The following is a 24,275-nucleotide window of genomic DNA, read 5'->3' as shown; positions in this document are numbered from 1 at the left end:
CTAGAGACAGAATGACATGATTGGACCCATTTCCTGTATTGGTTTTATCACATTTCTGTATACTTATTTAGTACCCATTAGAATTACCCCCTCAGGGCAGGTGGTTGGGTTAATTCTTCTTATCGGACTAGAGGATACCCACTTCCTCTTTCAGTTGTATTTTTTATTTTTTGTTATTTCTTTTCCTTTTCTTTCTTACTTCATTTTTCTGTGGCGTCATGCTGTAAGCAAAAGAGACCAACATAAGTGTCCTGGGACCTATATTATATGGGCATCTGGCAGAAAGACCCGCTATTTTGGATCTTAAATGCATCCATATAACTATGGGTGTGCTTTCTACACTGGGAGACATATCATGAATATGTTATAAATCTAAATTGGGTTCTCAGAATCAATGTGGAATGAGTAAAGTACTTGTATCCCATTAATACAGATAGCCACAACTACGGTCAGAACCCACACTCGATACAGGAGTATGAATCATCCACACAAATGCATGATCTGGGTAAACCAATACCTGGTATACATATCCTAGAATACACTCCATCACATGGCTACTGGCTAACAGGGTAACGGAAACCATTCACACCCTGTAATGGCATAATGCATGTACGCCACTGTATATGGTACCTATATATCTTGTGTCTGTGAATGGAAACCACTACGGCGTCTTGCAGCGTATCGTACCTGCTTGCAAATTTGTCCACGTTTACCTGGCAAATTACTTGTTTTCTATGTTTACCATCTAATGAAGGTCAAAAGAGGACTCTACCTAGCTGTGGCTCATGACAGGAACCCTAGACATAGACAGAGGACTAAACTCCACTTAATTTACCTTGCAAATGACTTGTTTTCTTTGTTTACTTCTAATGGAGATGGAAGGACTATACCTAGCCATACCTCTTGGCAGGCACCATAGACCCAGAAAGAGGACTGGAACCATGCTTAGTCCCACCACCACATGTACCCCAAATAGTTTAGAGTACTATGATTTGAGCAAAGGATCTCAATGGAACCACTTAATATAGGTGGGCGCAAGCCCCATCTTCGTAGTTTCAAAAGATTCATACTAACATCCATAAAACCATACTGTTGGCAGACACCAATCAGAAAAATGGAGTCCGCTCAATAGTTTGGCAGCTGAGGATGTGATGGACATACCCAATATATGCAGAACTATTCAAATATTGCATGCCTCTGGTGGATCCCTGTGTTACGCATGACGGGGATGGCATGATGCACTGATCAGTCCAACCATCCACCAGTGGAATGCTATCACAACCGGGTGTATATATAGCTAATACCTGAATATAATACCAAAACTAATACCCCGCACGTAATACAACATAGCACAACATAGCCTCATTACTTCTATATGGTTATTTTTTGGTAACAAGGGTGTTCCATTCAGGCCTCACTGGACTGTGTCAAGAGTATATTCCAGCGTTGCTCGATTCGGTGAAGTATAGTTCCCATGTCTCCCCCTTTAGTATTGGGTTTGACAGATTGTAACACAAACCATCTCATGTCTGTGTCCTTGTGATTGCGTTGTACAAAATGCTCAACAAGCGCCTTATCAGCCACTTTATTCCCTATACAAGACTGATGTTCTGATATAAGTTGTCTTACCTCTCTAGTAGTTTTCCCAATGTATATCAAGTCACAGGGGCATTTAATTAGATGACATTCTTAGTAAGACAGTTGGCATGATGATTAAGTTTCCAACTATTGGTCCCATATAGGAATTTGTCTGGTTTCAGTTAGTGGACATGCAGCACAATTCCCACACTTATGATGGCCAGTAGTCCCCATTGATTTAGAACTGTTCTTTAGCAACCTCCTTATATGTGAGTACCAGTTTTTGTCTCAAGTTCCAACTCCTCTTGAAGGCAAACATGGGTTTCTTAAAAAGGGATCCAGGTTGTTTCACAAGATTCCAATTCTTATTAATGATTTTCTTTGTCACAGGTTATCTGATTGAATGTCATGACACACACACTAGCCTGTCGTTTTTGATTTTGTCATGAGTAGTCAAACATACCTCCCTGCAGGTATTCAGGGCTCTTTTCAAATGGTCTTTGACTAGTTTTTTAGGATATCCTCTCTCACAAAGTCTCCCTTTAAGATGATCTGCATGCTTTATGAACTCGTCCCTTTCAGTACAGTTGCGCTGAATGCGCAAGAATTGGCCATAGGGTAGGTTTTGACGTGAGCCTACAGGGTGACAACTCAAAAAATGCAGAATTAGTTCTTGTCTGTGGGCTTTAGTGTGAGCTTGACTGTGTAGAAGTTTGATCTATAAATTGATTTTATGATATGTGTATGTAATATTACAATAATGTACATATACATATATATTTTTGTATTGATGGAATAAAACTGTATAAAAAAACGAATTGAGTAAGATAGTCCTGTCATCCTCCATCTACTGGCTCACCCCATTATTTCATCAGATATACCCTTCTGAAAGTATGGCAGTTCTAGTGTGCCCATCACCAGTACAAACCAATGCATATGTAGATTGCAGAGATGGAGTCTTCAAAGGGAAGACTGGGGACACCAGGTCTTGGATAGCCATACATTCAATGCAATGGTCCCCATGCGAAAGAACCCTTTGAGGTGGACATGGTATTTGACACCTTGTTGTGTTCCAATCCCCCCAGCCACCTTGTGAGCGCATGGCCACAGGTGCGAACTGCCGTTGATACCGGAGGGGGGTTGGATGTGGATGTGGATGAGGCGAGGACACCGATCTTTCATGATCCTCTGGATTTTTGGGTGTGTTGTGGACTTTTCTTTCAAACAACTTTTCATATGAACTCATTTTTGTTCTTTTTCATTTACTTTTGTAAAGTGAATGGCAATGACAAACTACAAATTGTACTGCTGTGGTTCAGGTACTGTCTGTATAAATCCCTGCTATTGTCTGTAGTCACCGGGAATTTCTCGCAAATGGCTCAAACCACACAGGCAGTCATTACTCATCGAACGTGGAATCCCAGTGTTGCATGAATCCACCATGTAAACAGACGATAGGCCACAAGCCTTGTACCACCTGTGTAAGAGCTGCAGAAATAGTTTACTTCAATGAAACCAATAATTGCATTTATTTAGTTAGAAGTTCTTTTGATCTCAAATAGGAATCAATTAGAAATGTAGACTTCCATTTCATCAAAAACAGTTTTGGGTATGGGGATATATTGTTTTTAACTTCAAAGTGAAAGAAACTTACTTGTTTGGACGTTAAATCTAGTGATGTTAAGTCTCTCATGTCTCTAAGAAGTCACACTATCCGCTGCACCTCCTCAAAGGTATTCTTCTTGTTAGGGAGAATTCTCATTTATGGCTAATTTCCCTCACCGAGTGAGTCCCCCAGCAGCTTTGCTGGACTTCTGGAGTTTATTTTTTTCCACCTGGTAAGAGTGAGAGCTTTCCCCCCACTCCTACCTGTGTTTTGCTATGTGTTTCCATCTGTTTTTGTGACTGTGGACTCTGAAGTACACCACTTCAGTAGCCCGCTTCCTTTTGTGTGTCACACAGCACCTTCAGTGCCGTGGCACAGGGTTGTCTTTGAGACTTCCCTCGACTCCATTTCTGAGGCGACCACTGTCCCCCAGAAAAGGGTAAAGTTACCATTAACTTTACTTAGTCAATCTACCACAGATCCAGTACACCCCATCTTCCATGGAGTACTGGAAAGGGTTAACTCGTATCCCGTTTTATCTGTACCTCCTAGAGCATTGTTTCCCTTTTTTAACATTTAGACTTGGCTGGTGGCAGTGGTATCTACCCTACCTTTTCTACCACGATTATATTAGATAAACGTGGTACTGTTATTGGCTATTATATTAGCCTTGAACATAAACCCGCTTGACCAAATCGTCTTTCTTTTGGCTCCGGTTGGGTTTATTCGCCATTTCTTTTTGTTAAAGTCCTTCTTGTGTTTTACTTTGCGCGGCAAACTAGGTTTGCCTTCTTTGTTCACTGTCTTTTGGCGGGCTTCTGCCCAGAAGCCCTCCTCAAGGTGCCTGAGTGTCTAGGTGGGCTGAATGTGAGGGAGAGGTGTAGTCACCCCCAGCACAGGGTATCCTAGGAAACCCAAGTCGCACTTTGCCATGATTGGCCAGGGTAGTTGTCCAGGCTGGACAGCCGCCTGCTGGGTGATTGACAGCCAGGCTGCGTGAATGGGGGTTTTTCGCATAAAAAGCAGGTCTCTTGGTCTAGAAGTCAGAGAGTCGCCACTGGAACTACAAGAAACCGAAGAGAAGCGGAGAGAATGACAGCTGCTGCAACTACCCCGTCCTGGTGAAGCCCTGCTGCAGTCCTGAGTCATCTGCCCTTCAATGACTCAGAGAAGATCCAGTTCTTCCCTTGAGCTTGGTGGGGATAACCAGCTCATCTTCTACAGCCAGAGGACCCTCTTCTGTGGTCGAAATCGCCGCACACTGCTTTAGTGGTCCGGATAGCCACCTGAAGAGCCTCTCCTGTTTTTAAGGAGCGCACCTTTTATTCCGTGTCGCTGCTGCCGGCCTCATCCCTGTGTGGTGCAGACCCCCTTCAGACGTCCTCCTTCACGACGAAGCTCCAGGAATCGTGGGTCTGCGGGAAACCAACAGGAACAACTGCCAGGGCACCAGCTGCACCATTGGAACAAGGTACTGTGTTCTGTTGAAGAAACTGGGTGAATCCCTTTTTCTTAATTTCCAAGGCTTGACCTTGTCTTCCCACCTTCTTATAACTTTTGCTTCCGAACATTGACAATATCGAAGTACTTTTGGCTCTGTTGAATCGTGAACTGTTAGACCGTGTGATCTTCGGCAACTGGCCCCGGTGTCCTTCGTCCCTGGCTCCTGCCCTTTGACTTTTGAACTCCTGTCTCTGAGCGTTTCTTGATTCTGCCTGCCTAACCAAAATATTGTCTGATTTTTGCCTCCAACTCCCTCTGGGTAGCTCAGGTGCTAAGTATGTTTTTACCCCGGTAGAATTTCATGTCACGGATACGCGTTTGTTTAGTAGACCGAACTGTCAAAAAGTGATCGCAATCGTATTTGCGGTAACGTGTCTTGTGCCCAACACCGGTTCATTCAAACACAGGGTACTTACCCTGAGACTCACTGTACAAAGTGAATTGGTTAGTTGTATATTTAACATGTGGTTTTTATTGAAGTTTAATAGAAGTGTTGTGTTTATGACGAATGGTTTAAAAATAAATGTACTTATATTTTTCTACCTGAAACCTTGAGTCAGTGTTTGCTTGAGTTACAGTAATTGTGGTCCCTTTGTGTAATCTCTGCTACTGCTCATATACTCTTGAGATAGGCCTGGCTGCTCCGCCACTGCTACCACTATGATATAGTAGTACAGGCTTGTACCAAAGGTAAAACTTGCACACCACCTGTACACTTAATTGTGTGTAGTGGTCCCTAAGGGCACTGCACAGGATTCTGCCTAACACTTCTTTTCTCACTTCCCCCAGAAGCGCACTATAACCAGAGCCCTGGTCCTCTCTAGGCTGGACTACTGCAACAGCCTCTTTCTAAATCGCCTTTCCTCTGCCCTTCGCCCTCTACAACTTATCCAGAACAGGAATGCGAGACTTGTCAAGCCCAGGAACCTCTCCAGCCTTGAAATCTCTCTGCTGGCTCCCTTATGCTTTCTGCATCGTCCACAAGGCTTTCTGTGCCCGGGGGCCACACTACATCCAAATTTCTCTTCCTAAGCATCTTCCTTCTCGAGCCCTCCGCTCATCCACCGCCAACTCTCTGAGGCTCAGACGCTCCTCCAGGCAGAGAGTGGGGGGTGTAAATCTGTCTTTGGCTGGGACCTCCCTCTGGAACAGACTCACTGCCTCTCTCAAACATGAGCAGAGCCATCTAAGGTTCCGGAAGCAACTCAAGACCTTGCTTATCTCTTCCGCTTTCTCTCTCTCCCCCCACCCTTGCTGATGTCCATGTCTGCTGTGCATAATGGTTACCTGGCCAACCACTGAACTTACGGGATGAGGCTCCTGCATGACCAGTTGCCCTTGCTCTACTTGCGGGCCTACCATCCACTTAAGGGATTGTATCTGTAGCCCTAGAGTCCCATGACACTGCAGTTACGAGCCACATCCTGGCAGCACTTGCTAGTTACTTTGCACCCCCCCCCGGCACTTTTCCCTCCCCCTTAGCCCCCCTACTCCCCAGACGTACGTGATATGAATGACACAAGGCTTAGTAAGATCATTGTTTTTTCCTCCCTGGTTGCCCCTAGAAATACTTGTGTACAGGTGCGTTATAAATGATTTATCATATCATGGATATTTTGGTTTGAGATTAGTACGAGAAATGTATTGAATTTACAGGAAAACACCTTTTGTCAGTGATCCATCGAAGTTAAAATGATGTAGGAGAACAACATAAAATGTTAGCTTTCTCGTTTGTCAAACATACACCATTTATCGAGTAAACGTGTTACTTGGATTACAAGGTCGAATTGTAGCTCGAAGTTCATCCATAAGGACGATCATTCAAAACACTGATCTTGTAAGGGAGGCTGCCCTTAAGCCATACAGCTCGGTAATGCATTGCAGTGGTGTCTTCTTTGGCAATGTAGGGCGATCAGTTTTCTAGGCAACAGCAGTTCACCACCACAATTGGCATAACCTCACAATGATGGCAGGATCACCAGGTGAAAATGTCTTCCATGCGACTGGGTTCAGGCTCTGGTGATTGATCGTCACGACTCATGGTTCCCCATCATCTCAACTTCTTTCTTTTTCAAGGATTTCCTCTTCTAGATATTTGGGCTTGTACAGGTAGGGCTGAATTGTTGCCAAAACTTCCTGAATATTGAAGTACAAAATCAGTGAGAAAAATAAAAATGTTTGTGTGCAGTTAAAATGCAATGTTAAAGAAAGACAAGAGAAGAAACAGCCGCGTTACAAAAACCCATTGTGCAAATACACAATAAATGGGTACAAACTTTGAAAGTTTGCAAGGACATATATAAAGAACATGCCATGTTAAAGTAGAATTGAAATATGGTTTGGTAAAGACATTTGCACATAATGTAAGAAATGTTTACATAAAAGTGACTACTTATAATTCATTTTAGGCCGTATGAGGACCTGTTCTCAGTGCGTCGTACTTGGAATATAGGTGAACAAAGTATAAACAAGTCAGGGAGGCACAAAATGAAATACACCCACACGAAGGAAAACAACTCCAACATTGTGTGATCTGAAGGGTTTGTTCATACTTGTCGAGGACAGGGGCGTCTGGGCATTTCCTTTGAGACACGTCAATAGATTGCGCACAGAGGACGTTGACATCAGATGTGCATTTACATTGTGAAAATGGCTCTAAGCATCTAGCGATGTCAGCTTTAGGGATGGGTGATCTGAATTGCTGCCATGAGGGCAATTGAGCTTAGGGCGATTGATTAATGGATAAGATTAGCACAGATGGTGGTACCCAACCCACTGTTTTTGTATGTATAAAGGTGAGAAAAACAAATTCAAGATGCATTGGATTTTTTTTTTTTAAAGATCGATCAATGTAATCTCAAAAATATAGGCCTGATGGAATGGGGCAATAACATTTCTGAGCAAACTTCCCCTTTAAATGATATTTTTCAGAAAAGTGTGGATTCTCTTAAATTAGTTTTATGACACTAAACCATGTCTGCAGAGTTGTTTTTGTAGTTAAACAAAAGAATTATCAGGGATTGCTACATTGTAATTGTGTGTTGTTCCCAACTGATCCTCGTATAAAATGTATAGGATTACCTCTGCTTACATATTAGGTTTATCATTAGACAAACCTTTTGTAACTATTCATGCTGATCAGTTGGTATTTAGAACAAATGCAGGATTTTCTAAGTCTCTAACGATATCCGATGCCAACTCGACATTTGTATTACCCTTGTTCTGCAGACTGAATAAAGCCAGTTTGATAAACTAGCCATTATTTTGTTGACTTTGTGGTTGTAATTCTCTGGAATGTATATATCAAATGTGTGCGTGTATGTTTTTTTTTTTAATTGGCTTAGTCAAGGCTTTAAAAAGCAATCAACATACTAACTCAACAACATGAAATGAAGAATGTTCAGTTTTTGTGTGTCAATGGGTGAGGAGGTCCTCATCTGAGTACTTTACAGATAGCGGCACCACAGCTAGACAGTATCATCATTCTTCTCTTTCTGGGTCTGTGGTTGCTAAAAGCTTTTCAACTTCTGCCAGCTGGCGGATTAAAGCAAAATTTATTTGTTTATCCTCTCCATCAAACATTGCCTCCCACCAGTTTTCTGCACTTGGGGTTTGATACTTCGTTATCAGAGGTGCCAAGTGCTGCGTCCTTTGCGCTCGTAGTGCAGTACAGAAGAGTGTTAGATGTTTTAGAGTTTCTACCTTCTGCTTACAGAATCTGCAGTTTAGGTTTTTATCACCCTTCTTATGCAAAACTTTTAACCAGACTTTGGTTTTGAGTGCGTTTAGATAAAAGCGCATATACAAGGTTCTACTGTTGTTGTCCGGAAACAACTCCACATATCTTTGTAGCCTGTTCAGTTCTCTGGTTTTGCTAGGAACGTCTTTCATAATGCTGCTGTTCATTCTTTTGTTCCCAGTTAGGATCCAGTCCAGTCTCCACACTATCGTTTTGGCTAGATTCTGGTTCTCATGCAATGTATGTAGGTCTATTTCATAGAAATCCAAGATGGCCTCACATGGGATTACTCCATAAGGTCAACAGGCAATCAGGATTGCCGGTCCCAGGGTTATGAAGGATTTTGAACTGTGGGACCACGTCTTTCATAGTTGTTTTCCGAAACAGGTTCAAGATGTTCCAGCTGATACGTGCGTTGATGGAAATTAGATTTAACTCGTAACAAATGCATGCCGTAGAAATTCCCTTTGGTAACTGTAGCGCTTTTACCCAGAATCTATTTTCAAGAGTGGACCACAACTCGTCTGAGCATCCAAACGCAATTTCGGCTCCATATATTAAGGCTGGCACCACTTTTTGCCAATAGAAGTTTCTCATGGGCTTTAGGGAGAATTTCCCATACTTTATGTTCGGTATACTTGCTTGGTAGGCAAATTGTCGACATTTTATTGTGGCATTCTCTGTCCAAGGGCCGCTGTTTAAGTTTGCACTAATTTGCATGCCCAAGTGTCTTGTATTTGTTACGGTGCTTAATGTCTCCTTTCCCAGATGCCATTTGAAATTTTTGTTTTTCGAGGCCTTTAGGTTTTGGAATGTTAGAACCTCACTCTTCTTTTTGTTTATATATAGGCCGTTAGATCTTATGTAGCTTTCCACTGCGTCCATTTTTCGCTGTAGCCCAATCGGTTTGCCGTCCAACAGGATCAGATCATCTGCGTATAGCAACCAATTTATCATGGACCAATGCAGTTTTGGAGAGAATGATCGGACACCTTCAATTGCTCTACCGATGTCTGATAAGAATATGTTGAATATGATTGCAGCAAGGGGACATCCTTGTTTTACACCACAAAATGTATTGATCGCCGCCGTAAGAGTGCCCATCTGATCTAAGCGAATCTTGATGTTTGTTGCGGTGTGCAAATCTTTAATTGCTGCGATCAAGCTTGGAGGGAAGTCCCATATCTTCAGCTTCGCCCAGAGTAGTTCCTGGTCTATGCTGTCGAAGGCGTGCGAGAAGTCGAACACCAAGTACACCTTATTTCCAGTTCTTATTGCTTCCATTTTGAGAAGGTTTATTCAATGCACGCCCAACACCCTTCACAAAGCCAGCCTGTTTCGGGTCCATGTGATTGCTTTCCACAGCCCATTTCACCAATTCTTGTTGCAGAAGCGTTGCATACACCTTGCCCAAGACGTCCAGTAGAGCTATTGGACAATAGTCCTTTGGGTTAGCTTGGTTCCCTTTCTTAAATATAGGGACGACAATAGACTTCGGGGTTATGCAGTTAGATATTCTTATGAACAACTCAAAGCATAAATCGGCCAATCTCTCCCGATTTAGTTTTAAGGTGTAGTTGGTTAGGCCATCTGGTTCAGGGGCCTGTGAAGTACTAGCCTTTTTGATTATGTTTAAGATGTCATCCCTATCAAACTTTAGGTCCCAACACTCGAGTTTTGGTAAGGCAGGCTCCTTCCATTCGCACTTTTTGCTGTAATGTTCGCCATAGTGTTTTATCCATGCAGTTTCCAATACCATGTTTGATAGCAATGCCATTTGGGGAGCTCCCTCGTTGTTGATTATTTTCCAAAATTCAGACCAGTTTTTGTTTTCCATTTTTTTCCATTATTAGTTCAGAGTCTTTCTGGAGCATAAGTGCATTGTGCGATCTGATCCAATTTTTATATTTTTGTATGGATGCACGTTTAGCAATTAGATAAAATGTACTTTCCCTTTTTGATATTAGTCTGATTTGGGTTCGCATTTCTCGTTTCCTCTTCAACACGTCGAGATCACATTTGTGTTTCGCAACAAACGCTCTTTTTCTTGGTCCGTGTTTTTTTTCCGTTCTTTTCCACATAGTGTGTTAGTAGGTGGTTGTATTTGATTTCTTCCTGTCCATCAATATAGGCTCTTGCAATTTGACCTACATCGGCTTCTTGTAGCTTTAGTCTTACTCTGTTTGATTGCACCATGATACAGAGTTTCCATGAGGTATGGTTTGCCTCATCAGGTGTTAGTAACGTCAGCATCACTAGCTCATGGTCACTGTGAGTCATGGGAATCACCTGTAAGGAAGTGGTTTTTTGATGTATGTTCTCCGAGAAGAAGAAATAGTCTATGATGGATTTCTGCTCACGTCTAGACCATGTCGGAGTGGCCGGAATGTCACCAGCGGTGTTTCCGTTTAGCATGACCAAGTTTCTTAGCTCCAACTCCAGGCAACATCTTCTTGCTAGTTGTGCCAAGGCATAGTTGTCGTTTTTATCTTCTTGGTTTATGTTTATGCAGTTGATGATTAAGTCACAGCATAATATGATGTCTGTGGTTTCATCCTCTCCAAGCATTTTGTCTACTAATGCTGAGACTTGGTTGATAAATGTAGATGTACCTGCCATTTTGTGGTTCCAATATGAATTCATAATGTGGATGAGGCCTACATCCGAATTCAGTTTTTTTTATGGTCGTCCCATGTATGTAGGCTGATATGTTCATTGATTTAATGATTCAGTAGCCTGAGCTTCTTTTAACCAGGGTTAAAAGGCCAGCCATTGGCCCACCCTTTGGTCTTTTGATGGCTGGGTTGATTGCTACTTTGTATTCCCCAGAGGTGGGGCAAACGTCCCAGCCACGTTTCCTGCAGACATACCACATCCAGCCCATCAAGACAACAAGTGTGAAAATCCCCCAGTGTTCCATGTCCCAAACTTGTGCACTAGCTGCAACAGCTTGGCATTAGCTTCGAGCCGTTCTGCTCAGTGCTTCAGCCAGCCAGCACCAGTTGGTTGGCTCAACCCCTTCGTTTTTATGAAGTGAGTCTTCACTGGTGTCTGCCTTGGTTGCGTTCTCGCAAGCTATTGTTATTTGAATTTGTTCACCAGTACACAAAGGCTCTGTTATGTCTGCTTTGTCTTCTTTTCTGTTTTGAAATTTCATGTTAATCGGGTTTTGTGCAAATTCTCTGATGTTCTCATGCACCCGACCGTCACATGCTTCGTTGGCTCGCTGATTCACTGAAGGAACAGCACTCGTTTCGTTTTTTGGGTCTTCGCTATTTGGATTGTCAAGTACTTCCAATGTGTCAAAACCCAGTGACATAAGGGTAGGGGCTGCGTCTATAACGATGTTTAAGATGAATTTGGATCTGAAGTGCAGTATCACTTTATCGTACAGCTCCTCCTGCACAAATTCAACTATTTTTAGATCTTTAGATTGGATTGTCCTTAGGCAAGGCACGCAATGGAAAAGGCGTAGAACATTGCTGCGGTTCATTATAAGGCCATCGCAGCTCTCGATGTGTTCAAGCCTTGCTCTGTGCGATGGCTGTGCGTTCCATCTGTCTCTTACTCCGATGGATTTGAGTACCTTTGGCGCGGGTGCCTCGTTGGTGATCTTTCAGGGGACACTGAGACGCTGCAGTTCCAGTTTTGGTCATACACTGAGTTTTAGAGCTGTCTCTGAAGTTGCCAAAAATTCTCTTGTCTGCCGCCGACCGTGACTCAGTTTGCTGAACCTCCAAAAATCGGCTCTGCTTTGTTCTGCGGAATAGACCATTTTTCTCTCCTTTCTTTTAGTGTGACAAAAATAGGACTCAGTGCTTTTGTCATCTCTACATAGGCCTGAGGACGAGCCTGTATCAGCGTGCAGATTCTGAAAGGGGGTGCTGGATTGAGCATGTCCGCCACACCACCAATCTTGTCTTCTGTTGGTTGTATGGCAGTGTCTAGGGTTGGGGCACTTGGCTCCGGTGCCTCTTTCTCTACATCATCTTCGTATACTGACGTGTCCATAAGGTCAATTGTTGATTCATCTTGGCCACCAGGTTCGTCCGGCTGGTTCTTTGGTTGTCCAGGTGCAGAAAGCACATCGGTATCTTTCCTTGTTTTTGGAAATGTATCGGTTTTGGTATTGTGATTAACAGTAACGTTCAGTCTTGATATTGCGCAAAAACATTTTTGAGTCATTGCAGTGGCGTGACTTTTTCGTATGTTGGTTTTTTGTTTGCGTTTGTTTTTTTCTGGCAACTTTGGGTGTTTCAGACGTCAAGTTATTATTGCTCTTGAATATGGCAAATATGTCATTGGGTGCTCCTTCTTCCATAAGAGTCTTTGCCAAATGATATGCTTGGAGTGCACAGCCGCCTTCCGGATCAGTTGATGTGGTGGCTGTTTGTGGATCTAGAGTTGTGGGGTTGCCAGGTGCCATGGTGTTTTCCATGACACTGGAGAAACAAGGGATGGGAGTTTGCTTTTCCTGCAGGCATGCCGACGCCACACTAGGATTAGGGGCTGCTATGGTTTTTCCAGTTACACCTCCTGATTCTTTCATCATCTTTGGAATGTCCATGTTGATGTGCCGCAGTTGCTTCTCTTGCTGGCTTACTCTTTGCGAGGTCTCTAGTTGTGGGAGACTTGCCGATTCTGCGTCCCGCACCTTAGGCGTTCTGTCTGGGGCTCCTGTTCTACTGACCTGCCCTGACTCACAGCATACCTCTCCCATGTTTCCGTGCCTCATGTTGTGGGCATTTATTGCTGCAATGGGGTCTCATTGTTGCAAGGATGAAACTCCCTGTGCTGGCACGCACAGGCATGCTCGGCTCGCATGGATTTCCTCCGCTTTAGGAGACTCAGTGCCTCTGTAGTGATCTCTGCAAATCGTTTTTTTACATTCCATTGTTTTTCTTTTGGTCAGCAAAAGTATTTAAGGAGGCTTCTATCTTTCTGTTTAGGTCATGATGGATCTGTTTGGATGTTATACTTTCCATTTCCAGATTTATCAGTTTGGAATTTATGAGGGCCACCAGGGTTGTCAAGTCCTTAACATAGTCGTTAATCTGCTCATATAGTTTAATGAATGGTGCAATTGAGATGGCCATTGATGACATCAGTAAGGGTTGAGGTTCTTGGATGAGTCTTTCTCCTAGATCCATTTGAGGTTCATGGCCCCTCTAATGCAGTCTAGTTTTGAAGTGCAGCTTGTTTCGTCTTCTTTTTGGGTAGTTGGGTTCCATAATTGACAAATCCGTTGAAGGAGACTCGGATTTGTTGCTACCACGCCTTTGACCTTTGGGCTTGAGTGTAATTTGCTCCTTGTTTTTATTTTGTGAACAGCTGATTTTCGGTGACAAACTGTTTCCAATCCGTCTATGTTTGACTTGTCCACTTTTCCAATTTTTTGGGGTCACACAAATAAAGGTTTCTCTCATGACATCAGTGATGCTCACAGCAGCTTCCATTAGCATTGGTTGGGGGCTCATGTTTGTACCGCCAAATTTACTGGCAAAATTACAGGTTTTGTTTATTAGTGACGGGTCATATAATATTTTGTTGACAACGTCTAAAGAGTTTCTTCTGTTACTTTCGTCAGATTTGCCTTCACAGCTGGCATTGTCTAGGAGAACAAGACGAGAGGCATGACAGAAGACTTTGTCCTCGTTTGCAGGGGGTGTATCACAAACGTCACAAGCGTTGGGAGGAAGATCTGAGAGTGCAGGAAGACTCTTCTGTTGCACATCCACCAGGTCTATCAGTTGTGGATGTTTCAGCCTACTCTGGGCAGTTTAGGGGCATCTGCAGACCCCCGTTTTCAGCGTGTAATCTTAACTTGGTCTGAACACGCCACACCAGAAACCTCAATGGCCCCAAACGAGTGAGCAGGTTCCATGGTTATGGCATTTACTTGATTAGTCTTGAGAGGTCCCAGAGCGGCGTATAATTGGATGTATATGAATTGTTCGAACTACAATTGTTCGAATCACAATTGACCGAATTGTGAAGGTCAATTGTTACATATCTGCGGGGGGGAACCCCCGCAACCCCCCATTATATTTATATATATATATATATATATATATATATATAGTCAATTGTGCAAAGGTCATTTCGGACCCTTGACTTTCGATCAATTGGGTCATTCGAACAATTGTGTTCGAACAATTTGGGTAATACCGTATAATTGCTTGATAGAAGACACCGAGTTCCAATGCTGCAATTGAAGTCTGGTCTGTGGGTGAAGGGGGCAATCTGCTCATAGTCTGGGATTATGGAGCCGGTCTTCTAAGAGCGAGCGTTGGTCGCTGTACATCCTCACAGCCCTCACAGCCAAACACCAAAACACACTGTGCGTGTAGCAGTCTATGTACTGCTGCCTGCAGGCAGCAAAGCAATGGTAGAACGACTCCTGGAAACAGAAAGCAGCCCGAGTAAGATTTTGGGGCAGCCTCAGGCTCACCAAAACGCACTGTGCGTGTATGTATATATGTGTATATATACACATATATTTCTATAGAGCCTTATTGCCATTGTCATGGCCACTCCGCTCCTCAGGGAGTTCGGATTAGTCTGCACATATATGATTAAAAAAACATATAAGAATGCAAGAGGGGATTCTGTGTGCTACTATACATTTACTATTGAATGCAAATTGCCAGCTTTTGGCAGAGATGGCTAGTACTGTCATTTATTTTTAGCACTTCTGTGTTGAGTGCTGTGTGATTTGCTATGCCAGTGAATGTAGTTGCTGGCATGGATGGAATTTGGTATGGGTACACTGCACTGAAAGGTGGTGTGAGCAACATCTAATTGTGACCCACCTGGAAGCAAATTACTACAGCTGAGGGCTCGGCGATATTTTACATACACATTTGGTATACATCTGGTCAAAATGACATGTTTGAATGAGGTTAATATATTCTGAACATCCATGATAAATAATATGAATTGGACCGTGAAACTACATTTAGCAGTTCTATGATTTGTGTGCTGTGTGATTTGCTGTGGTAGTGAATATGTGGTCGCTGGCATGGACTGAATTTGGTGTAGGATTCTGCCAACCAAGACGCAGTCACTGCACTTAAAAATGAAGCAAGTGACTTGTATAAAAATCTCTTACACTAGTGCAACTGGCGACATATGAGGGCTTGCAATACTTTGCATGCACATTTGTTAAGCATCTCATGTTAAACTTTATGCTTAATTTACATGAATACTTGGCAGACTGAGGTTTGGTCATACATTTGTGAGAGGACATTTTGTTAAACTTGAGGCCTGACCAATTCCGTTGCTGCATTGAATGATTATTCAGCAGACCGTGGTAAGAATAGGATAATAAAAATGGGTCCTCACATATGTGGGCCATACTTTTTGGCAAGGGGAGCCCCAAGTCCCCTTGCTATCCTGCTAGTCACAATGGACCACCGTCTCTGCTCTCTCCTCCCTTTCCTGGAAGTAATGTTACCATCCTGGACAAGCTTGCAGAATTCTCTCTGCTTTCCCACCACTTATTGGATGGCAGTGGTGCCATCATGGATACTCGCGTAGCAAGCAGGATCTCGGAGATGAAGCCGTAAGATCCGAAGCCTGGGTCCTAAGCCCCTTCCCATTGCAAGGCGTAGAGGGGGTTCTGTGACCCAGGAAAGCCAGCCTCTCCCCACCCTTCTCTACATCAGGTCAGATTGCTCTGGAACAATGTGCTACTAGTGGTAGACCTCAGCCTTTCTTCACAGTTCCAGTACCCCAGCTTCATATGAGAGTGAGGGGGGGCAGGAGGCCCATTGCAGCGGGTGAATAAGCAGGGAACAGCACACTGAGACCTTAGGGAAACATCCTAAAGGTGTGGGGGTGGTGGGAAGAGGTAAGGGGGTGATATATGGCTCTGTTAGCACAGAAATAGAGAGTGAAGGAGGGCGAAGTGAAGATGAAAGAAGATGAAAGAAAACATGTGGGTGAAGATGAAAGAAAACATGTGAAGGGAGTTGAAGAGGGGGGCGCAAAGGGTAGGGTTGAAAGGGAGGGGGTAAGGAGGAAACTGAGTGGAATGGGCCTATGGGGTGAAAATGGGAATGGCACAAAAGTGAGGAGCGAATTGGGAGAAAGGGCTGCAAGAGGGGACATGGGGTGAAATTGAGTGTGGGGTTCTACGGGAGAAGGAAGTAAAGAGCATGAAAGAGAGAGGGGAAGCAATGAGGTAAAAGGATGGTGGGATGGACACCATTTTGGGTGATCCCAGCAGCTTCTTTGCAGCACATGGAAGTGCTACTGCTACCCCTGGTCAAAGACCGCTGTCTGGAGTAGATGTTTAGCACAAGGAGGCATTCAGGTTAATGGGGGGAAAAAGCATGACCTACAATCTGTTTTCAAAATGCATGAAATCATCTAACATGCTGTGATTTTCAAGGAAACTCATATTCTCAAACGTATTGGATGAAGCAAGCTGATTCTCTAGTACTTCCACTATTGTCCAAAGCATTTTGTTTTAACAAGATGGTGGGGCAGTCTTTATCTTCATAGATTAGGTTAACCAAATGCAACAATAAAGGGCTTGGCTATTCATGAACCCTGCACTGGGAGCACATTTAACTGTATTGGCAAAGGAATTTTCTTTTGCCCATGATCTTTTTTTTGTTTTGCATTCTAGTTCTTGTGCTTTTATAATATAGAAAATAAAATACGGTGTACTAGAATACAAAAAAATGATCTGGATAAACGATGCAGACCTTACATGGGACAACATTTGACATTTTATAACACTGTGCCTTCAGGTAACATTGCAGCTTTCCACACCAGTAGGTGAAATTGTTCAGTTCTCTCTTCAGAAATGTGTGCTGCCTGCAGTTATAGGATGCCCCCCGCCCCATGCCTTCATCATTGCAAGGTCAACAAACTGAATGGCATCCCACTGGGTACTAATTAAACTTATACTTATAATACTTAGAAGTTGTAGTGTTCCATTATTGAGCACTATATGAAAATGTGAATTATATTTAATAGGAAAAAAGGTCTGTAATATGTATTAAGTTGGTGGGGCCATGATTTGCTGAGGAGCTTGGCATGCCCAGGCCTCCGCATAAATCTTACTTTGATGCAATACCTCTTTAGATGAGAGGGGCTCAAGGTGCAGGTCAGACTGTACCTGTATAAAGGAAGCACAACTGGCATTTGATGGCAATATTTTGGTTGGAAGGCTGCAGCTTGCATATGACTATATAGCCATCACGTGACACAATATGGGGCATAAGATGGCTTATCCCTGTTTGGTGCAGTGCATCCATATTTCTGCACAGCCTATGATGTATCTATAGAGTATGGTTTAGGCATATTAATGTAGTACCATCCTAGTTAACCTGTTAAGATGTGGTTGTTAACCTAAAGAACCCTTTGCTTACTTAAACAATTGTTTAGTTTTTACACCTGGTTTTTCTTTTGTGTGTACATCATTTGATGCTTCTCCCTAAGATAACTTTAAGGTTTAAAAGAGCACGTGGAGGTCAAAGGTCATGTGATGTGACTTGCATTCTTGCCCTTGGTCAAGCAATGTCACTTTCCCCATCACTGACATTTTGTTGAAATGTTTCTGGCCAGAGCAAACTAAGAGTTGAAATGGGAGCACATAGTGAAATTGGGGGGAGATGCCAGTGTAAGGAAGGCATGGTAACAACAGTAAGACAGAGACACAAGTGACCACAGTTCAAGGGTGTTTATTGAACTTCAAAAAGGGGCTGAAAAAAACGCCCATCTAATCCTAAATCTACAGTTGGGAGTAAGCTACGACCATCAAATAATAACACGGTCCTAGTGGTGTCTTGTCAAAATAAAAAGGCCTATACTAATAAACCTTTTGCCAATCCTTACCTCTAAATACAAATAGTGTGGGAAATGGTGTTATGAAAAAGAAAAGTGTTCACACAATGATATGTCAGAATTTTCAAGCCTTTGGCCTCTCTTCCCCACATTTTTAGCACAGGACAAGGAGGTTCACTCTAGTGCAGCAGTGTCTCTGGCTTCTTTAGCACAAGGATACAGTTCATTCATTAGAATCAGGGCCTTCTGTGCACAAGTCTCCTTGCTTATCCTAGTCTCTTCACTCAGAGGGCCTGATGTGACAAAATAAATGATGGTTATTTTCCTCTCTCAGATTTTCACAATTACTCAATTTAGGTGATTCACTATTCACCGTGGATCCCCCTCAGCCGGGCACAGATCCTTTTAGCACAATGTTAGTCATCTTGGATCCCTGTCAACTGGGCTCAGATCCTATTAACACAAACTTCGTAGGATATATATTTTTTTTTAATTATACTTGTCTACAATCAAAAGAAAAATTTTGATTTTTACAAGAAGTCACGTCCCATATCTCAGATATGAATGTTAATGTCAAAATCTCAGATGTAAATGTCAAAACTGTTAAATTGCAGAACAGATAAGGACCATAGGAAAATAAAGAAGAAGAAGAAGAAAAAGAAAACAGATATTCTTTTTTGGTGACGCTTGGTTCACCCCAGAGCCCCCTCAGCCAGACTCCAATTTCAATTAGCATTAACTATCAAAGACTTTCGAGTGTGCACAGGGGTTGGCTTGACCTGTTGCAGGACCACTTGGATTTCACAATTACTTTCCTTTTAATATTTGTCAATGAGCACCCACGTGGTGCCAGCTTCAAAGTTCAGTCACTCATCTGCTGTTCTAATTATATTTGCTTCGCTTGCCACATATGCTTCATACACTCTCTTTTCAGTTTTCTCTATACAATGTTGCCACTTGCAACCTTGGCTTCAACACAGACTGGTCTGGTATCAGTCTCCCCAACTCACCGCCTGTGCTGACTTCACTGATGCTGCTTTGTTGTGGGAGCCAAGGACAATACCATGTCGGCATACGATTCTCCCTGCCATGACTATCGACGCGGGAGAGCCCTGGGTACCTCCAACACACAATGCAGGATTCTCCAGCTTTGATTCCGGGTCTTATGTTTCCTATTCTCGAAGGCTCATGAAAGTTATAGTCTTTTGGTGAAAAGGTCATTGCAATCCTCTTCGGTCTTGTCATCTTTCGTCTTGTATTAAACTGCCATCTTGGAACTTCTGCTTCCTCGTGTGCTTTGCCTTGCTCAAAGTGTGCTTTCGTGCTCTGCCTTTTATCTGTGTGCAGAAGTGTGATGGAAATCAGGTGTGTGTAATGATCAGTAATTGCCTGACCATTGTACTGGGACACGTCAGGTATATGGCTCGGGTATTAGTCTGTTTTCTCTCACAGTGAGCTGTCTTTGAGAAGGTTTTTGTGTTGGAAAAGGGGGTTGGAGGGGTTTAGTTCCTAACTATCCTAGCGGGTAGGAAGGGGTAAAGGTGCTACAGGCAAGGGGATACTGTGTCTTGCCATCCGGTGTCCCACTTCCACTCCCTGAAGACCCCTCATCCAGGTGATCCTCCCGCACTGGTTCACCCTCAGGAAATTGATCCAAAAGCGATGGCTGAGTCCTGGCCACCTGGATGGCAGAGCCCCGGTGAGACACCTTTAGTTTTCTCACAAGAGTGAAAGAAATAAAGGGGTTAAAAAGAGAGAGCATAGTGAATGGAACGGTAGTTAAGCAGTGGCAAAGGGGATTTGGGTGAGACGCTGGTGTAAAGGGAGAAGGAATGAAAAGAAGGGTGAAGGGGCTAAAAGGGAGTGAGAATGAGTGGGTGCAAGAGGGTAAGGAGGATCTAGGTGAATGAGGGAGTGAAAATGCGGGTGAAGAAGGGGATAGAACAGGGAGTGAGGTGTGAAAGGGGATTGTGGGATTGAAAATGGAGCTTTTAGGCACCGAATAGGGGATGTTGTGAGAGGTGGACCGGCTGTTTTGATAGCCGAAGAATGTTCACTTACTCTACTTCCATCTTGCTTCATGGTGTTTGTGTTTTATAGGGGTAACCTTACCGTCGCCAGATGCATACTCTGCAGGTAAATTTGATGTCTGCCCCTGTGAAATGGGGACTGAGAAACAGTTGGCTCTTCTCTCGGTCTCTCAAAGCCGATGTGACTCTGTATTCTGCAGGTGGCCGGCTCCTTTGCGATTGTATCACATTAAATGGCAGTGTTTTGTATGGCGCTCCATAAGTGTTTTAGGTTTAAAGAGTTTGCATTCCACACACTTGTCCTCCTGATCCCTCTGTAGACAACTATTGCACACTGCATGTCTATCCAAAGAAATGTATGGTTGCAGGATACACACATTTTAACCAAGTTCTGTGAGCCCTGAGGCAATTGAAGGTGTCAATCAATGTATGTGTCTGTAGAAATATCTAGAATGCCCTCGATTGTGTTTATCCATTACCTGCCCTCTCCATACAGTATGCTATTCGTCCTGTAGTCTATGATGCTGAGGGTAAAATATGTAAATATGTTCACCCCTTTTTATTGTCCACTTGTTCCTGAGGGTAAAGGATGCCCATCTTAAACCAACTCCACACCATACGAACCATAGGCAGGTCCCTACTCAGCCCCCACTCCCCTTTCCATGCCACACCTTCTCCCATTTTTCACCAACAGCTCTTCCTTTCTTAGCAGCTGCAGTTGGCCCTTAATTGTTAGTCCAAATGTTGTTACCTCTGTTAATGTCTTAAAGTCAAAATACAGTACCTTTATGGGCCTGTCCACCACTCTTTGGAAGTCTGGAACTCCTTTAACTCGACCCTGATCTGCCATGGGTGGTTATTAAATAGTCTGTGTTCAGGCATGACAAAGTGCCATCCCCAATTTCCTCAGTGGCAGTTAGGACAAGGGAAGCCCAACTTTCCTCCGTCTCAGTGCTTCTATTATTCTTGGGGCTAAACAGTCCAGATTTCCTCTGTGACTGCCATAGTTGTAACCTACTTCTGCAGCTGGTTTCCTCTGTGGGTGGTGCTGATCCCAGGCAGGTAAGTGTTAGCAAAACCCTCAGCCCAGATTCCACCTACCTGGGGAGAGATTACAACTATCCACCACACTCCTCCACTGTACCCCAGCTGTATCAGACTTAGCACGCCTGGGTAGGTCCAGCTTGCCTCGCCTGCCTTGACCCAAAGGAGGAGGTGGTCACTCCGGCCACATTTCTCACGCCCCATTACTGGTGGGGCCGAGGGTTTAATATTCGCCCGCTAACCCGGTATGGCAGAGTATCCGACCTGGGCCCAAGCTCTGTGCCCTTACTGCCCGGCTGCAACTGGCATACGAAGCATGATAACTGCATCATGGGAGGTCGCTTAAGATCACAGCCCCACCCATTGCCAATGGTGTGCTGCACTTCCCTTACTGTCTTCCATCGTCTCAACCTTCAATCTTTTTTTCCAAAATACCATTCTCCATTGGTCAGTCCTGTCCAAATCCATCAGTCTCAAGGCTCTATAGACAGGCTATGGTAGGGAACTTAGTACACAAGATAGTATTTGCAAGAAATTATACACCCTTAGTTAATTGTGTCCCCCCCCCCCTCCCCCCCCCTCTTTCCTCTTCCTCAGACCATTCATGCCGGGGGTCCATTTGTGCCAGGGGCTAATTTCGGTATAGTTGCATATCTAGATGTCAGAGTCATGTGAAACAATCTGAGCTGAGGTATCTGAAACCAAGTGCTTGATGCCACCCAGCATAACTAAAAATAAATTACTAGTCACCAACTCTGCATGCTTGCTTCCAAACAGACAGAGGGGACAGAAAAAAGGAGGATGTCAATGCGTGAAGGAGCATGGGTAGCTGAACACCTAGGTCAACCCTCTCGACACCATTTTCGAATTCAAAAAAGATTTAATACTCTGCACCAAGCACTCGATGACCTTTTATGCATAGCATGTTAATCCAAGCTGATTCACAAGCCCCAGAAAGCTTTATATTAACCGATTAACAACTGTCTGCAAGTTCTGATCAGTTTACATGTACACCAAACTCCTGAAGCAAATCAGGATGAGTGGTGGAAGTTGGTGCTGAGTTTCAGGTGGGCCTCCTGGTCCTCCGTGGCTGTGCGTGTTGAGGGTGCATGCAGGTAATTTGCATCTATGTGCGTGTGTATGGGGATTGTTTTAATGTATGCATGCAAGAAAGAATGAGTTTGAATGTTGCATGAATGCGTAGGCGAGAGGGTGCCTGTGCCACCCCCTAAATTTAACGCCAGACGAATCTGTGGGGAGCTTGTAAGAGGATTCAATTCAACACTACAGCTAAGTCAATGCCTAGTCTGGGATACTGAATGGAAACCCTTATTGATATATAAGGGTATATATTTCGCGGCACGAAAACGAGGCTGAGCCTCGATAACCCGCCCTAATTTGAAATCTGCATCCGCCGGCAGGCGGACGCCGGCGGCCACACGAAGGCCATACTAAGGCCTGTTCCTGCGCCTACAAGCCCACTCTGACGCCCATGCCAAGGGAAGAGGGCAGGAGCCCTTTCCCCCCTCCCAGAAGCGGCATCCACATCGCGGATCACAGCCACAGCATACAGGGGGCCTGCCTGTCCCTGTCCCACTTCCCTGCCTGACCCTGATATGCCGGGCGCAACGCGGCACGAAAACGAGGCTGAGCCTCGATAACCCGCCCTAATTTGAAATCTGCATCCGCCGGCAGGCGGACGCCGGCGGCCACACGAAGGCCATACTAAGGCCTGTTCCTGCGCCTACAAGCCCACTCTGACGCCCATGCCAAGGGAAGAGGGCAGGAGCCCTTTCCCCCCTCCCAGAAGCGGCATCCACATCGCGGATCACAGCCACAGCATACAGGGGGCCTGCCTGTCCCTATCCCACTTCCCTGCCTGACCCTGATATGCCGGGCGCAACGCGGCACGAAAACGAGGCTGAGCCTCAATAACCCGCCCTAATTTGAAATCTGCATCCGCCGGCAGGCGGACGCCGGCGGCCACACAAAGGCCATACTAAGGCCTGTTCCTGCGCCTGTTACGCGCATGGAAGCGCGGCGTGGCCACCCCCCCTGCACAATTTTTCTACTCTCCAACCGATAGACTACCACCCGGACAATGAAAACGTACTGTAAGTACATGCCAGCACCGGAGACACCACTGTATGTTTATAACCGTAACCGACTCCACTGAAATGTGCTCCCAGCCTCCAACATGGGTCGTCTACAGACCATTTAGTCTGCTATATTGTGCCTTTTGGTCGTCTACAGACCATTTAGTCTGCTATATTGTGCCTTTTGGTCGCCTACAGACCATCTAGTCTGCTATATTGTGCCTTGGTCGCCTACAGACCATCTAGTCTGCTATATTGTGCCTTTTGGTCGCCCACAGACCATCTAGTCTGCTATATTGTGCCTTTTGGTCGCCTACAGACCATCTAGTCTGCTATATTGTGCCTTGGTCGCCTACAGACCATCTAGTCTGCTATATTGTGCCTTTTGGTCGCCTACAGACCATCTAGTCTGCTATATTGTGCCTTTTGGTCGCCCACAGACCATCTAGTCTGCTATATTGTGCCTTTTGGTCGCCTACAGACCATCTAGTCTGCTATATTGTGCCTTGGTCGCCTACAGACCATCTAGTCTGCTATATTGTGCCTTTTGGTCGCCTACAGACCATCTAGTCTGCTATATTGTGCCTTTTGGTCGCCTACAGACCATCTAGACCGCTGTATGGTGCCTTGGTGCATGCATTTAGCATGTACTTTTCCTATGCGCCTCAGTTTAGAATGTGCCTATTCGCCAGCCACCGTGCCTTAGTCTGTTGACCACTGTGCCTCACCTTGAATGTGCCTACTTGCTAGCCACCGTGCCTTAGTCGGTTGACCACTGTGCCTCACCTTGAATGTGCCTATCTGCTAGCCTCTGTGCCTAGTCCATTGACCACCGTGCCTGCCCATTGTACCCACTCTGATCTTGACTACCTGCCATCCTG

The sequence above is a fragment of the Ambystoma mexicanum genome, chromosome 5p (assembly GCF_040938575.1).
Source record: "Ambystoma mexicanum isolate Mex_15411 chromosome 5p, UKY_AmexF1_1, whole genome shotgun sequence".
NCBI lineage: Eukaryota > Metazoa > Chordata > Amphibia > Caudata > Ambystomatidae > Ambystoma > Ambystoma mexicanum.
This window is presented reverse-complemented; position numbering follows the sequence as displayed.